This window comes from Neodiprion fabricii, chromosome 6 (assembly GCF_021155785.1).
Source record: "Neodiprion fabricii isolate iyNeoFabr1 chromosome 6, iyNeoFabr1.1, whole genome shotgun sequence".
Taxonomy (NCBI): Eukaryota; Metazoa; Arthropoda; class Insecta; order Hymenoptera; family Diprionidae; genus Neodiprion; species Neodiprion fabricii.
This window is the reverse complement of record NC_060244.1, coordinates 29,219,627-29,235,246: the sequence shown is the minus strand read 5'-3', so window position 1 is coordinate 29,235,246 and position 15,620 is coordinate 29,219,627. Positions and strand designations below refer to the sequence as shown.

The 15,620-nt window shown below is 45.3% G+C and overlaps 1 protein-coding gene and 1 long non-coding RNA gene across 4 annotated transcripts in view; one reads left to right on the top strand and one right to left on the bottom strand.

Annotated features, from left to right (window-relative positions):
* The window catches only part of LOC124185620 (leishmanolysin-like peptidase), a 202,398-nt gene that overhangs the window by 47,971 nt on the left and 138,807 nt on the right, over window positions 1-15,620 (bottom strand). The window lies entirely within an intron of this gene.
* The window catches only part of LOC124185627, a 170,537-nt gene that overhangs the window by 39,633 nt on the left and 115,284 nt on the right, over window positions 1-15,620 (top strand). For both annotated transcript variants that reach the window (XR_006871424.1, XR_006871425.1), the window contains exon 2: window positions 12,647-12,798. This is a non-coding gene — a long non-coding RNA (uncharacterized LOC124185627). The remainder of the gene's footprint in view (window positions 1-12,646; window positions 12,799-15,620) is intronic.

Below are 15,620 nucleotides of genomic sequence, written 5' to 3'. Positions count from 1 at the left end.
CAAGGCCGTGCCTGCGTCGAATGTCTTCCTATTTTCCCTTTGTCAAAGGCAAGATTATTCTCACGGCACCCTCGAGACGTCGTCGGCGGCTTCCTTTCCCATTAGCATATTCTTCGCTGTTTTTCTCCTGCTTCCGATGCTTTCCCATCCCCCTCCCCCCATTTTCGCCCAACTTTGCATAACGTCGTCGTACTTTGGCGGTCATTCTGCCGCCCGAACGGCCAAGGAGAACTTGAAACTTTTGAAAACTCGTCCCGGGAACCGAGGAAAATTCATAACCGACTGCGACGATTGGCTTTTGTTCTATTTATTCCACCGGAAGTTTACGGCCCGTTTGTCCCCCCTCCCTTCCATCCTTGAGCGAAAGTTATTTCAATTATACGAACTGTTCATTCAACCATCAACCCTTAAACTGCAATTATCCCTTATATACGACTCGGATCACCCGAAGTACCGTAAAATGGGGAGAGCCACTTTCCCAACCTCTGGAATCAGCTTTTCTCCTCCAGGATCATACAACTTCGTCGTCCGCGGCGTGAAGAGGTCGTCGGGTCCGTTTGGAAGAAAAAATTATCGTTCCCGATTCTCCTCATAATTGCTTTTCCCCAGATCCCTTTCCAATTTCCAAGCACTCGAGAGTCGTGAGAAAGGCTGACAATGAGAGGCGACGGTATAAACTGCAATTGAGAGCTTGGGGAGAATCGAACAGGAATATTAAAATGAAAATAGGGGAAGATTCCCGTTTCATGCGCGCGATTCAACTCGCACAAAAGTTCAAGGGAATCCTCGAGACGAAGTGACTGGCCGAGAGCCAAAATTATGGTAATTTCGAGTATCAAATTTGCGTTTAAGCGTAGACTCGCCGCCGGTATCGCGTTAGCAAATGCAAGGCAGACGCGAAGCGTACCGTGTATTTATATGCGCGGTATCCTGGCTGCGGTGTGGATAATGTCGAAACTTTATACCGTGACTGGTGGTCGGAGTTCTACCAGCTACTGGCGGCTATACCTTGGCACAGCCAGACGTCCTATACGTCATGCGAATTCCGTCCGTGGCCGAACATAGCTGTAATATCACGGGGAGAGGAGAGAGCCGGAACGAATCAGCGGAATACGGGGCCCGATTCCGGCTTGTTCTCCGCTCCATTTATCCGCTTGAAGCCTCTTGGTTCCTCCTCCATCCCCTTTTTCATAAAACACTCGCGGCGAGGAGCTTAGCCGTAAATTGTAGCGTTCGTTGCGAGATAGTGGAACGGTTAGAGATGGTTAATTACACGCTAGAATTAGTCCGCGTTCCTCTTCCGCTTCCCTTCTCTCCCCAACGGCGACCACTGGCCGGCCGAGCACCAGCCAGTAAATGCTTTTTCCCAGTAATGTCTCGAAAAGTAGGTAAGGGTATGTATTTCAACTCACACCGTTGGATAAAAAGTATGTTGATTCGAAGCATTTCTCCTTCAATTTTATCTGCATCCATTTACAAAATTTTTATTTTTCTATTCTCTCCTCCCCTTACTTTCCGCAATAACGACGAGTAGATTTCTCTTTCCTTCGATTCATCTTTCGGAAAGAAATAAGTCGGACCTACCAACTCTGCCGCGACGAATCGTCGACCAGCGTTTGATAAATATTCCGCGTAGAGAGGTGCAAGGGGGAAACAAGAAGGAAAAAGAAATAAATAAAAGCTTATCTTTTCGGATCGAAGAAGTTAACGTGTACACCAGCCCCGTGACTCCGGGTATAGGCGGTAGTCCCCTGATCTACTCTTCCGTCACTGATTTATTTTCGGTGTTTCGCTCGAGCAGCTACACAAACGTCGGATATTGTCTGTGCGCATTTCGTGCCTGGTCAGAGTCCATTTTCCGATTCATCAAAAATGGACAAAACGGCGAAACAGAGACCGAGAAATGCGCCTAAGCGATGCTCCGGTCAACGTTCGGCATACCGTGTCGACAGAGGAACGCGAACGACATTCCCAAGGTTTTATTAAAGCGAACCGAGCGCACGACGTAGAGCGGTGATATTAAAAGAAGTTGCAAAGGTTAATACCATCGAGCCCGAGATATTTTTACCGTCGACTCTGCAGTATCACGAGACAAGCGTCGTCGCAAGACGCGAAACTTTTTCCATGCGCGGAGACGATAAGGTTGGGTCGTGGTCACGGATGCAGGTGCCGTTCGGTAACCTCTAAACTTCCGCACGGCATAGGGGTAATCAGGCGGATTGAAAAAAGCCGCGGTGAAATTTCTCCGAGAAAAGTTTGCGGAAAAACGCGAAGCTTTTCCAAGAACGAAGGAGAAGACGCGAGACGAAGAGTCGGAAAGGTAAACAATCCATCTCGTCCCGGAACTAACAAGCGTTCGCCGTTCACCGGAAGAGGCGAAGGTTCAAATATAATTCCGTCGTCGTTGTCAAGTGGCGTCGATTGACAAATTACGTCCCGTTCGAACGCCTGGGAGTTCCGGCGTTTCGCGGCTCTTCCCTTTGACGACGGTGAAACGCGAAATATGGCGCACAGGTGCACCTTTTCGCTTAGGTTATCGACGGCGTACCCTCGAAATCACTTGTTCTCTTCACCCCATGAGTTATTCAGGAGTCGTTCACCGCACGCCCTGCACCCCGTCGTCCGCCCCGTTCCATCGCGTTTCCTATTTGTTTCATTTTCCCCAGCCATATTCCCGCCGCCACGCCGCTGCCCTCCTTCCACTTTTCCAATTTTCCACTTTATATCCTTCATTGGCTTCCGGGAACACACAGAGTTTTGCCCCGTAAAAACGTTACGGTATTTCAACCCGGGTCGGGTCAAGCCGCCTTTTTAGACCCCCAGGACCAGCGAGCAGTCCTAACGGACCGTCTATAGATTATCATCCTTGCCGATTGATTTTACGACGACGGGAGATCACGACCGTCAACGGAAGCAGAACAACTTACAATTGCACAAATTTAACACCGTTAAGGTGAGTTTACCGATTGTTGACTTTTTTTGGTTGTATCCGTTTGATCCTTAGTTCTAAAATTTATAGCGACTGACCCTCTAGCAATCGGTTTTAGTCATCGAGAAGCTCACAATCTGTGCCATCAATTTATAATTTCTTAAAATACAAGGGTCAATAATTGGGCCTAAGCGTGTCAATAACTGAATTTTTCAGCCACGCTTTCAATGTCATCGAAATCGAGATAAATTTCGCACACGGGAGACATGCGTGGATATCAGCAATTTTGCGAATTGTATCATACCGACCCCCGAGTTGTTTCGAGGTCGATAAAACAGCGAGACTTTACAGGCGGAGCCGCTCGTGATTCTGCGCTATGTCGTTAAGGAGTAACCGTGCGCCTTTTACTGCGAATCACAAAAATCGAGGAGGACGTATCAGCGATTTCGTTTTACTATCTTCCGAAATTAATCTCCGGCATTTCGCGCATGTTCGATGCTCGTCAATTACGTTACGTTTTCTTTTTTTTTTATTTCTTTATTATCGTAGCGGTTTATTTTGCTTCTGATATTTTTTCGAGGTTTTACGCAGATGCAGATCACTTGGTTATTTCTATATCCAGGGACGTAGCAGCGCAAAGGTAATTTTCCCGCGATATATCAACGAAAATTTTTGGCACGCCGAGAATTTTTCAGGATTATATAGCTCTCCGCAATACTGGCAATTTACCAATTCGCGAAAGCGGACAGTGAATTTGAATTTTCGAGCTGGATGTAGAGCGAAGCTCCAACTGACTCGAAATGAAATCGAAGCTGGTTGAAAATAATTGTAGAGAACAATCACGGTGGAACAAAAAAAAAAAAAAAATTGAAAATGCTCTGGATAAGGGGAAGAAAAAGCAATAAAGCAATGGAAAGGAGTGAGTGAAAAAGAATTTGCTGACGCGTCAAAACACTTAAAACTCTGCACATTAAAAAGTCTGTTGAAATATTTTAAAACCCTTTGAAATTTTATTTTTCATTAATCCCTTTCCACAGGCTCGACGAGATTAAGCGATGCAAGTAAATTATACCAGTGACTTAAACAGCGGGGCAATTTACAAATCTCATTTCACTTTGTGGAGATGAATTTCAATCAAGGATCAGGAGCGTTGCCTGCAACAGTCGGATCTTCTTTCGTTGCAGTTTAAGCAATATCGAGTTTTCGCAATTAGGTTTCAATTAGTTCTCGAATTCAACCACCGTCAATTACCGTCCCAGTTGAACGTAAAATTTCATCACACGTATACCGCTGTCAAATGCTAATATTCCCCTCTCGGTTCGACGTATGATGTTCGTCCCTAAAAATTTCAGGCTCTATTCGCACACGCACGGTCTACGCATACACGCGCAAATAGAGTCGATCACGCCGGCTAATTCCGCGAGAGTAATAACTGAAGTATAAATTGAGGCGTGCCCGTGGCAGTTAGCTTTTCAGAATTAATTGCTCGGGTCTAATCAATTGAAACAGTCTGCTAGCGGCGGGAGCCGTCGGGCGATTTCGAACAATCAACGTCGCCTAAACTCTTCAGCATTTCCAAAACGTAGAATGCCTGTTTATTGAGCCGCGTCTCGGTTACAGAAGAAATTTCAATCAAGTTGTCGAAGAAGTATCTAAAAATGGAAAGAAACAATAAAAGAAAGAAAGAAAGAAAGAAAGAAAGGGAGTAGGAGGGAGACGGGCGGAAAAAGGAGTAACAAAAGTTTTAAATAAAAAAGTTTCCCATCGAAAGAAGAACTTTCAAAGCATATGTCAAAGCATTTCTTCAACGCTTTATATGTATGGTATATGTATATACGACACGTGCGGCAACTGTGTGCTACAGCGACGTCAACGTGTTGTGCAGGACGTTTGTAAACTAGAGCGTGGGCGTGACGTACACGCTTGCAATACCTTGCAGGGAGCGAGGAGTGGACGGATCCATTCATTCAAGAAGGCTGGGAAAAGTTCTTTGAGTTCCTGTATTCCCTGCACCATGTGCAGGGAAAAGTTTTCGCCGACGCATTTCAGAGACTGAGAGAAAAAGAAAAAAAAAAAAAAAAAGAGAAGAACGAGGAGAAAAAAGTCGAAGAAGTTCCGGTCGTTGGTGAAAACGATACCCGACGTATTCGCGCGAAGAATCACGATCAAAGAACGAAAATAACAATCGGACAAGAATCGGACGATCCACGGACATTGGAGGTAAAATATCCGTCGAGGATGCTGAAGGAATTTCTGTAACACGAGAACCGTGATCCGGACAAAAAAGGGATGAATATGAAAATCAGCCAAGATGAAAGGGAAAGCTCGTTCAATGCCAAATGGCACGAGTAACGAACAAAGCGGTCGATGGTCGTTGTGTGACCATCGCGACAAGGCCCAAAGGAGTTCGAACGTCCAATTGACTGTTTTCCTTCGTCCCCTTTTTCCCTCTTCTGTTTTTCGTGCGATTCATATTATAATCCGTCCCAAGGCCGAGGTTTAACACCGCCAATTATATAATCTCCTCGACGTCGAGCCTCACCTGTAACGCATAACAAGAGTCTGCACAAAAGGTGGACCAAATCCTTTATGATCTCTCTCACGGCTGAGAGCCGGTAAAACGGACACAAAAAGCGGCTGGAAGAGTGCAGCCTAACGACTGTGACGAATTTAAGAGAATGGTAACGCAAAATGGCGGTGTGAATTTCAACAGGAAAATAAAAGATCCATGCATCGACGTCGTGACCGCAAAACCGACTCGACGGTGGCCTCATGACGTGGAAGGTAAATACCTCGACGTTTAAACGTAAACTAGCAGTATTCAACGAGACAATCGCTTTCACGTGCAAATCAACCGGGTACTGTGTACTTAGGCGTACCGCTGCACGAAGGTTCGTACATGTACGTATAGATACATATATGTAAGGTATAAGGCAACGTTCTGAGAAACGAACAACCAGCCAGTGCACCAGAAGCACACCGTGTCACCTTGCAATTAGCTCTTCCGCCTTAATCTGTTGAGGCGGAATTTACCCCTTGAAATAGCGGTTCTCAGAATGGGACAGGGAATTGACTTCATTAGTCTGCGTGTAAAAAGCTCGCTCAGAAACACTCGGAACTCGAGTTTCAAGATATTATACCTCTGCACTCTGCACTCCTCGTGACATTCTAAGTTCGCTTCATCTGCCAAATTAACTACGGCAATCTCCGTTCTAAGTTTTCATAGCCCTGTAAAAACTGCGAACAAAAAATGTGCTGTGAACTTCTGTAGAATATTTTTTGGTGTCAATCCAACACTACTTGACGCTCAAGCTTTCAATTGACCACGAGAATTGTTCTACAGTAGTTGACACCGGCTACTTTTGGTCAATTTTAACACCGTAAATTTTCTACCATACACAGATCCGTTCATGATGTCGGTGTAACTGGCAACTGCTGACGATCCGCGGTAGTGAAATGAAGCAGTTATTTTCGGAAAGTCTGAAAATACCTTGGTTCCCATAGCGAGTTCAAAATTGAGTCGTACCTACTCGTCCTCCGAATCAATGAAGCGCGCATTAATCGGTCCGCGTGAAAGCGCGGATCGCAAAATCGACCATGCGAACCGAGCGAAGAACCGAAAAAAAAGAAGGTTTAAACCTGCAATGAGCTTATAAATTCCGGATAAGTTTAAGCTGGGTTTCGAATGACGTGGGAGTCGTCGGTGTCTCGCAAGGCGACACGAAGTGGGTGAGAAGGTATACCTACGGATTAATCGCGGCTAGAAACGCGTCGCGGAATTCGAAAAGAGGACGAGGTAATGCCAGGGTAAATAATTCAGACGCCCTTCGCAAATTCATTTCAATTCTCAAGGCGTACCGAACAGATTTGGCAGCTGCCGGGGCGTCGAGAAGCTTCCGAGGCGGCTGCTTTTCTATATACCTACGTCGAGCCGTCGCAGGATAGGAGCAGGGATGAGAGGAAGAGCTAGGAGCCCGCCGGCAGAGTCGCTACTCAAGCTTTTCTCGATCCTTTCTTACTATCGCTTCGTATGCGACGCATTCGCTTACCCGATGTACACATGTATATGTATATATATATATATATGTATGTACGTATACACGCACACAAACCTACTTCAGACTTGATCTGCATTCTCCCCCGACTTTTCCCCCCAGCCAACAAACTCAAGGAGGAAAACCCTGTCTGCGTAGCTGGTCGTTTGATAGCTTTTCCCACCCGCCCCTTGATTCTTCCATCGGGACGTGGTCCAAGTTCAAATTTTTTACCCGCTGTACGGTGTCGCAGAATTTTTCGTATCGACGAACTAGGATTGGGAAGGGCGTGAGTTCTCCGTGCGGAAGACACGCGGCTGGGATTGGAAAAAATTTCTTGGAATTTTTTTCCGTGTTTTTGATACGCGTATTATTTGAACTGAAACTGATTTTCATTCGCAAGATTGTACGTACGTACGTGTATGGTTACTGAGAAAATAAATATAGATTGATCGGATAAGACGAGATATGAATTTCAATTCGCGTTCGTGCCGCAGCTAATAACGATATTTTTTCTTCTCAGTTCCCCCGCGGTTTTTGATATACTCATACACCGATAAGAATCGGCATTCGCATTACCGGTTCGGTTGGCCCGCAGGCAGGCAGTGATCCGATTATAAGGAGGAAATTTTCTACCGCCGTTATAATTTAGACATTAGTTGCCCGGGGAAGGGGAGACGCTAATTCAATAATATCGTGGCGTAGATGCCTATAACGCGGCGTCGAGAACTCGGAATTCGTGTTTGCCGAGCGAGTTGGAGCGAAGAAAAATCAGAGGATAAAATGATGACGATCTCGGATCGAAAGGAGGAGAAAAATAAATCACAGAGCAATTCGCCCATCCCTCAATATAATTGCTGCGACGTAGATGAGGGCGGATAGTATCGGTTTCCGCTTGAGGGTAGATGAATTCCGAGCGGAAAATGAATAACCCCTCCACCTCTTGCCTTGTCTCACCTCGTTTTCACTGTCTCTTTTGTCTCCCCTTCTTTTCATATGCAACGTGGCGATACCACGTCTGCGGCACAACTGCACCGTGCGTGCGAGTGAAACAATCCGAGGGAGCGCACGTTGCTGAAATCGTTCCGATCGAAACGCCGTAATGGCTGCGAGTGAAACGAGAAGCGTAAAAATGTGAAATGAAAAGGTGCAGCACGTGTTATAACAACGACTCTGCGAGGCCTGGCAACTTTTCTAACCCGCGCAACTTTGCACCTATACCGATAGAGGAGAGATCCGGAGGAATAAAGAGCGGAAACAAAAGTTGAGCCAAGGGAGAAACCTCGCAGACGAGCGCATCGAGGAAAGGGTGATCCCGACCACGGAGATGGCGAGGAGCAAGGGTTGTGCAGAATCGTGTGTGCCCGGGTGTGTACGCAGGCCGTTCCGTGAAAATTTCAAATATTAAACGCTTCATTTGCTGCAGAAAATGGGGCACGCAAGCTCCGGGTTTGTGATAAAAGTTTTATTGTTCGGGAAAAAAACACCGGTGTTGAAACAGTTAATTGGAGTCGGAAAATCGGGGATCAGTTTTTCACCCCGTGCTGAAACTGCGTATGCACGTATCTGTAATTTAGATTTCTCAACAACGCTTTACACGATACACGATGAAGAAGAATGATTAATTTTTGTGTACTTTCCTCGCTTAAATCAATGCTTTCCTCTTAGCAAATTTTCCATTCCCTAAGGATATGAAATTACATCAATCGGCCGCGTTAATTGAAATTTCTGCTTGCGCGGATCAAGTGACTGAGAGCGAAGCACGGATAGTTAATAATATTAACAATGGGTTCCAATTTTCAACGCAATTTATTTTTCCACTTAAATACGCGTAGGTAAATCATAATTTGCAAGGAACAGAAGATAATACGGCGCCAAGTTCTATCCGCGCTCTAATTTTCGTTCAATTTTCTTGTCTATCGATCGAAATTCGAACCTCGAATTAGTTTAATTGGAAAAAAGAAAGAAAAAACAGACGGAGGGTGGCTAAAATGCCGTTTCTTAATTCGCAAAAGTACCCTTCACTCCTCACTCGCTAGTTTTGCTCGACATTTTTTCCCTGGCTCGTTTAAATTGGCGACTTTAATAGAAAGAGAAAAAAAAGCAGAATACTTCTGCGATATCAATCACGAGCTTGATTCAAACCGCTCCGTCCCCGTAGCCGGATGATTAAATTTTCTCGACGACTGCATCTCAACGTCTGACCAACGAGTGACACCCACCACTTGTCCGACAACGCGACGATCGGACACGGTAGAAATCGAATCGCGTGACTTTTTCAAGCATATTCCGATGCAAAGTATCGTCAAACCGTAGTGTGGAAATAAAGTGAAAGAAATCGCAGCGGCCGTAAGGGGAAGTTGAGACACCGCACCGATATCGTTGAGCAGGAAGCGTGAATCTTCGCGATCTCCCCGAAAAAGATTAACTCGACGCGATACAGCCGACGACACCGCTACACATAACCGATATACCGGGTTTTATAGGAAGCCGATTTCCAAGTCGAAGCGCCGAGGAATATGGGTATAAGGTATATGCATAGGTATAGGTATAAAGGTATAGGTATACCGTATACCTCGAGTTACGAGATGGAAGCGAAAATTTATCATACTATGAAATATTATCTTGGGATCCGTGAGGAGAAAAGCGTCGAGGTATATAGGATCAGCGGAGGTAGCGATGACGGGCTTTGCAAGTCAAATATTAAAATACTCCGCCGCAGACTCAATAAATCTGATTTATTATAATAAGATCTTCTTCGCCCGGGTCCCGGCTACGCCCCGAATACCTCGCCCTTGCACCCGCCCGCCAACACTTATCCACATCCTCCTCGGCGTACCTCGAAGAAATCGGAGGATTTCCAATCAGGCGTGAAGACGTTCTTCACGTTCCGATTTCACCCAGGATCCTTCGTTCCTCGGTGCGAACGATCGAACGAACGAATAGAAGAACGGCTGGGGGACGAGGAAACCGTTCTCGAGTTTGAAAATTTTTCCACGCGATCAATCGCGATCGTGTTCCATCGTTATTTTGAACCCCCGGCAAACGAAATTAGCGCACCTATTTTATTTTCCCGTCCCGTGCTATGTTAGCGTATATAACCTGCCGCAATGCACCAATCGATAAGCGGCCGCGATTCCGTTACGTAATACAGCGATGTGCCTGCCCGCTCTAATCGGGCGAAAATAGTTTTTCACGCTTTGAAAGGAGTTCCCTTGGAGATTAAATATTCGGTTACGACCGGTTTCCCACCTACCCGAATCCCCGATATGAAGTGGATAATCGAATTTTGATACGTGACCTTCCGCCGCGGAGAGACACGAGCGGAATGGTCGCGCCACGGCCGTTAATAAATTAGTCGACCGACTGCAGAGACGCGTATGGACAGTAGAGACAAATAGTAATTAGCTGATCGAAACGCGGAAATCAGTGCCGCCGTGTTCTGGATAGAGTGGCTAATGAATTAATCAGATCCGGGTGGCTGGGATTGCGGTCGACGAACGATGAGATCCGGAGAACGCGCGCGAGGCGGAAGGTCGAGATCAAATTCGGGCTTTGATACCGTGCGGCTGCCTTTGTCGAGGTGCAATTAGAATTTATAGAATTGCCGCGGAAATGATTGCAACGAAACAATGCCGAAGCGCCTCGTTCCGGAGATAAAATTATTGCGCGTGGGGAGAAAGTTGCGAAGCCACTGCGGAGCGGAAAAACGCTTCCACTGTTTTCACAACCCACTTTAGCGCGGTGATTTGTTGATTTTACGCTGCCATTTCTCTGCGGAAAAAGAGAGAACGCTGCTAAAAGCCCGGAGAGTGATTTACCCAACCGGATGGGGTAGTTTTTCTCCTCCGAAATGCATCGCAAATGCACTTTTATCGACGCCCTTAATTCCTTCCTGGCTATTTTTGCGGTTCTGACGATGTACACCGTCGACAGATTTCGCATCTCACACAGAGAATTAATCGCGCCGTCGCCGTTTCTTTTTCATTATTTTCGCCAAACAGAAAATCCATCTCGCGAACGTGACCTTATCGTTCTTTCGTTCACAATTATTCAACCGTCCCTTCGCTCCTATAAAGTACAAGGCAAACTTCGGTAAGACCAAGGCTGCATTCGGAATCACGCGGTTGAATCTCGCGGTAAGGAATGGAAATGTCGTTCATCATCCTCGATTCTTCCTACCCGATATAACAAAATCAATCAGAATTATACCGTAAGTGAATTCAAGCTCGGCAATAAATTTCTATAGGTTTTTTTTAACGCACTTCGAGCGAAATTACAGTTTCCGAGAGAATTTAAACGCGCCCACGCCACTCAAAGCACGTACATACCCATTCATCCTGTTCGTATACAGCTGCCTCGAACTGTTGGCGAAGAACAAGCAAAGCATATCAAGAGCTTTATTCTTTTTCACTCTTCATTATTACCGCGCTGTTGAAATTTTCAAGGCAAGTACGCGTATTGCAATACAACAGGTAAGATGAGAGCTGAGCTCTCGACATTGAACCGAGATAGAATTAATCTAGGATCGATCGATCGGATCCAGAGACTTCGTAGAATCGGCAATCGAAGCGTGGGCCGCGGTGCGGAATTTCTATATAATTGGCAGGAATGGAGCGGTAACTCTTGTCAGGACCTAAAACAGCATCCGCGAAGTCCTGGCGAGACGGGAGAAACATCCGAAGCATCCCCGACTGCTAGGATTCCTTCACGCTTCGTCTATTGGAAATATACGCCTGGCACATTTCCAAGGCGACGGCGTCCGTCGTCCCCGCGGTTCCCCCGAGGAAGCAGCCGAAACCCTCGACGACGCGAACGCCGCCGAACTACGGAACGTATATTTTCCTCCTCTTCTTCGACATTCGGAGAAAACATCACGGATCTTTACCGATTCTGCAGCACAGAGGACGGGAGGCTTCGAGGGAGAGATTTTTTCGTCAATTTGTTGCCGAATTCCGAGTATCGTAATTTCGGATGTATCTTTATTTTTTTTTTTATTATTTCCTCTCTGTTTCGCCGAGAATCGATGAGGTGTGTCGGCAGGACGGTGACTAAGAAACGGTCACATCCCAGGGGAGACATTTTCGAAGTAGGACTTATTTTCTCTCACACCTTTCCCCTCTTTCTTGCGCTCATTCTTCTTCTCATTTCGGCACTTTTACTTCCGCCCTACCGATGCAATACGGGGGTAATAAAAGAATAAAGTTATTTCGCCCCGGCGGATATTCTCCTCGGATCCCCAAGGACGTTGTAACACGTACGCTCTCAAAATTGCGAAGCAAATTACTCGAGACGAGCCGTTCGATTTCAAACATCACGGTTTCAGCTAAAGGACGTACCTTCTCTGATTAATTCCAAGGATTATTCCCAGGGCTTCCAAGCGTGCAATTTCCTGGATAAGTACCTGTACGATATTAGAGATATCCTGGACTCTGATTAAGGTTCAAGGTATACGGAAACTCGCAGTTCAGAGAAAAAACGCCGGGCGCAAAGCATGATTCGAGCTTTTCTTCTCACGTAGCTCAAAGTTCGTGGAAATAATAAGTTTGAGGGCTCAGACCTTCAAGTCGGCTGTGTAAAACGCACAAGCTACTTTTCGCCGCACCGAACAAACGTCAAAAATAAACGATGAACAACAAACCTCCCCCGCCCAAAATATCTTTCCCGACTTTATTCTTTCCAGCGGCAGACTCTCACGGCAAAACAAAATGTGGAGGAAGAAGTTACGCGGAAGAAATCAGAACTTTTGTTATTCGGCTCGGCTGGACCAGATGGCGAGCCACTTCGGTGACACGGGGCTGCAATTCGGGACGGTATTTATAGCGGTAAAGAAAGGTAAGAAATAAAAATGAGCCGAGGTAGAGAAATTAAGTTTAAACCGCGCGGAATTGGAGGGATGGAACTGTGAAAGCATTTCCTCTTTCCTTTGCCATACTTTTCGCAGGGTCCTTGAGTCACTTTTTATTAAAGACTGTCATTGTGTACCGCGGCTGGGATGTACCAATGTCGGGTACTCGTCCTTCAACGTCTCCTTCACCCCTTTATATCACTTTCTTTTGCTCCACTCGCCAGTTTTTGTTACCTACGTGTTTTTTCGGCAACAGGGATGATAGCTATACCCGAGTATCGCTGTCTGCAAGTGACCACTTGTTTACTATATTTTTTTTTTTCTTTTTTGTTTCATTCTCTATTACGTTGTACTTATTTTCTCTTTCATTACTGTTATTTTACCGTTTTCGTAATAAATATCTCGACCTTTTTGGCATGTAACTTTCAGACTTCAAAGCTGACGCACCTTTTTGGTATGATTTTTTCGGTTTTCAACGGTTTCACAATTCCCCGCCATAATTGATTGACGTATTATACTGACTGCTGATGCCAGCTTTGATCTCGTAATTTAATTACTCTAAATTGAAATTCGATACAACCGTTAATCCCGTTACGGTCGTGTTTTTGGTAAAATACATCACGAGGCGGAATGAAAATGAAAGTAAAATAATATAGGAGAATTTATATTTCATCGGAGTGAAAAGAAATGATGATGAAGTGCAATTGTTTCAATCGAAAGAGGAAAAAAAATGTCCATCATAAAATTACGGGACGTTGATAAATGTCGTCAGAGTAAGTATGTCGGATTTCGCACCGAGCACAAATACCGATTTTCGTTATGGGAAAAAAAGGAATGAAGAAAAGAAAGATTCTCTGATAATCAGTGATAAATGGATAAAACGCTCGAGGCTCATACATCAAGTAAAGAGGATTCAGATTGCAAGTGGATTGGAAAAATGCTGTCGAGTGAGATGAAAAAAGGCGAGATAGATGAGCGACGAAGTAGATCGGAAAGTTCGTTCGTGTCCTTTTTCACAAGGGTCGAAGAGAAAGAAGAAATGATGAGAAATATTCTCCAGGAAAATGTCGATTTTCAATTGTTTTTCTATTAACTCGTACATAGGCGAGGATTTTATCAGCGGCAAACGGCGACGGTAAATAAATTTGAAACGTATCAACGGGAAGAAAGAGCAGCTCGTCGCAAATCCATTTACAAAAACGTACGCATATGTATGTATGGGGCATTCCACGCCTATTCGTTAAACAATTGACCATGATATTTTTTAATTTCACTAAGGATCTCTTCTACGTTAGTACGACTTCTAAAAATCACCCGAGAAAAAAATATAAATAAAAATATAAAAAATGCCATGGTCAATCATTGACCGAATTGGCGTGGAAAGCTTCATTATATATACGCACAGTACACCTAATATTGCGCGAGCTGTCAATTAATATTCTCGAATATCGTCTGGTACGGTTATACGCCGCGTTGGAAACTGGTATCCTACACAGCGCACGCGATCGATCAGAGTCATTTATAGAAATGGAACTGGCACGTAATGCGCGAGGCTCAACGTCAAGCACGAGCTAAACGTTTGTGGCAAATGCTTTCAGCGCCGCACAATAAAACGACCGCAAAAGTTGAACCGATCTTTGTTATAAACCGACGAATGGGATTGCGATTCTACAGGCGATTGACTGAAATATAGAAAATATGTTTCCAACTTTTCACTACTTACGAGGTGAACCTAGATCCGCAGACGAGTGTGAGCCGACGAGGAGGAAGGAGGAACTTGCAAATTCATCACAGAGCACTTCTAGGAGAGCGGTTGAATCATTGTTCCAAGATTACCTAACACTCGGCAGCAAGAATCCATTAGCGCGAGAAACTTTGGTCTAAATGGTCTAGACTCTGGACTCAAGTCTGCGGAACTCTGAGCCCGAAAACTTAGACTATGAAAGGTAGTGGAAGCGAGGAGAAATCCCGAATGCACGACTGGGAAAGAACTTTTCGCCCACTCTTCTGATCACGTCTAATCAGTCTAGTGAAGTCGAGTGAGACGTCATCTTGACTTGAGGTAAATGGTATAATGTTGGACATGAATTAAGATGTCTTCAACACGACAGCGATTACGGAATAAAGGGCTCAGCTTTTTTCCACTCGATAGAAAGCTCACCGTGGCAGGTTTTCAATTTTTGCCAATGGACGAACTGTCAGCCGCAGGGCGACCGCCACCGATTTACCTGCCAAGAAATTCCCGTTTCGTACGTTCCTCAGTCTTTCTTATTCCCCAACTCATTTGAAAGTTAAAATTGGCACGTGGCGACCGAACATCCACGCCGTTGTTCCCCGTCTGTTCAATTTTTCTCCAAGACACCGAGATTTCACAGTAATGCCCGCTAAACCCGTGGAGAAATATCAATATCCTCGTATCCATACTCGTTCCGTGCTTCAAGCAACTTTGTCATTCTGAAAATGTGTTGGAATATTCGTTCAAACTTTGTCGGAAACTGGAGCCAAGCATGTATTCTACCTGTAATTCATTTTGCTGAAGAATTTATGAAAACACGAGAACATCGATCGTCCAGAGCAAAATTTTCATGCAACTACTCGATGGATCGAGTAATGTGGGCGAATGGTCGGCATTCGAAACTCTCAAACCACGTACGGACAGGAGTCTGCAGGGACTCTAGCAACATTCTTGGCAATATGTGCACTCGAGAGATATATTGCGCCGTGTTTTCCACAGGAGTAGAAGGGCGGGGATAAGTTCTTCCCATCCTGGGGGAGAATTTCAACCTCATCCTGCAATATCGCGATCCCC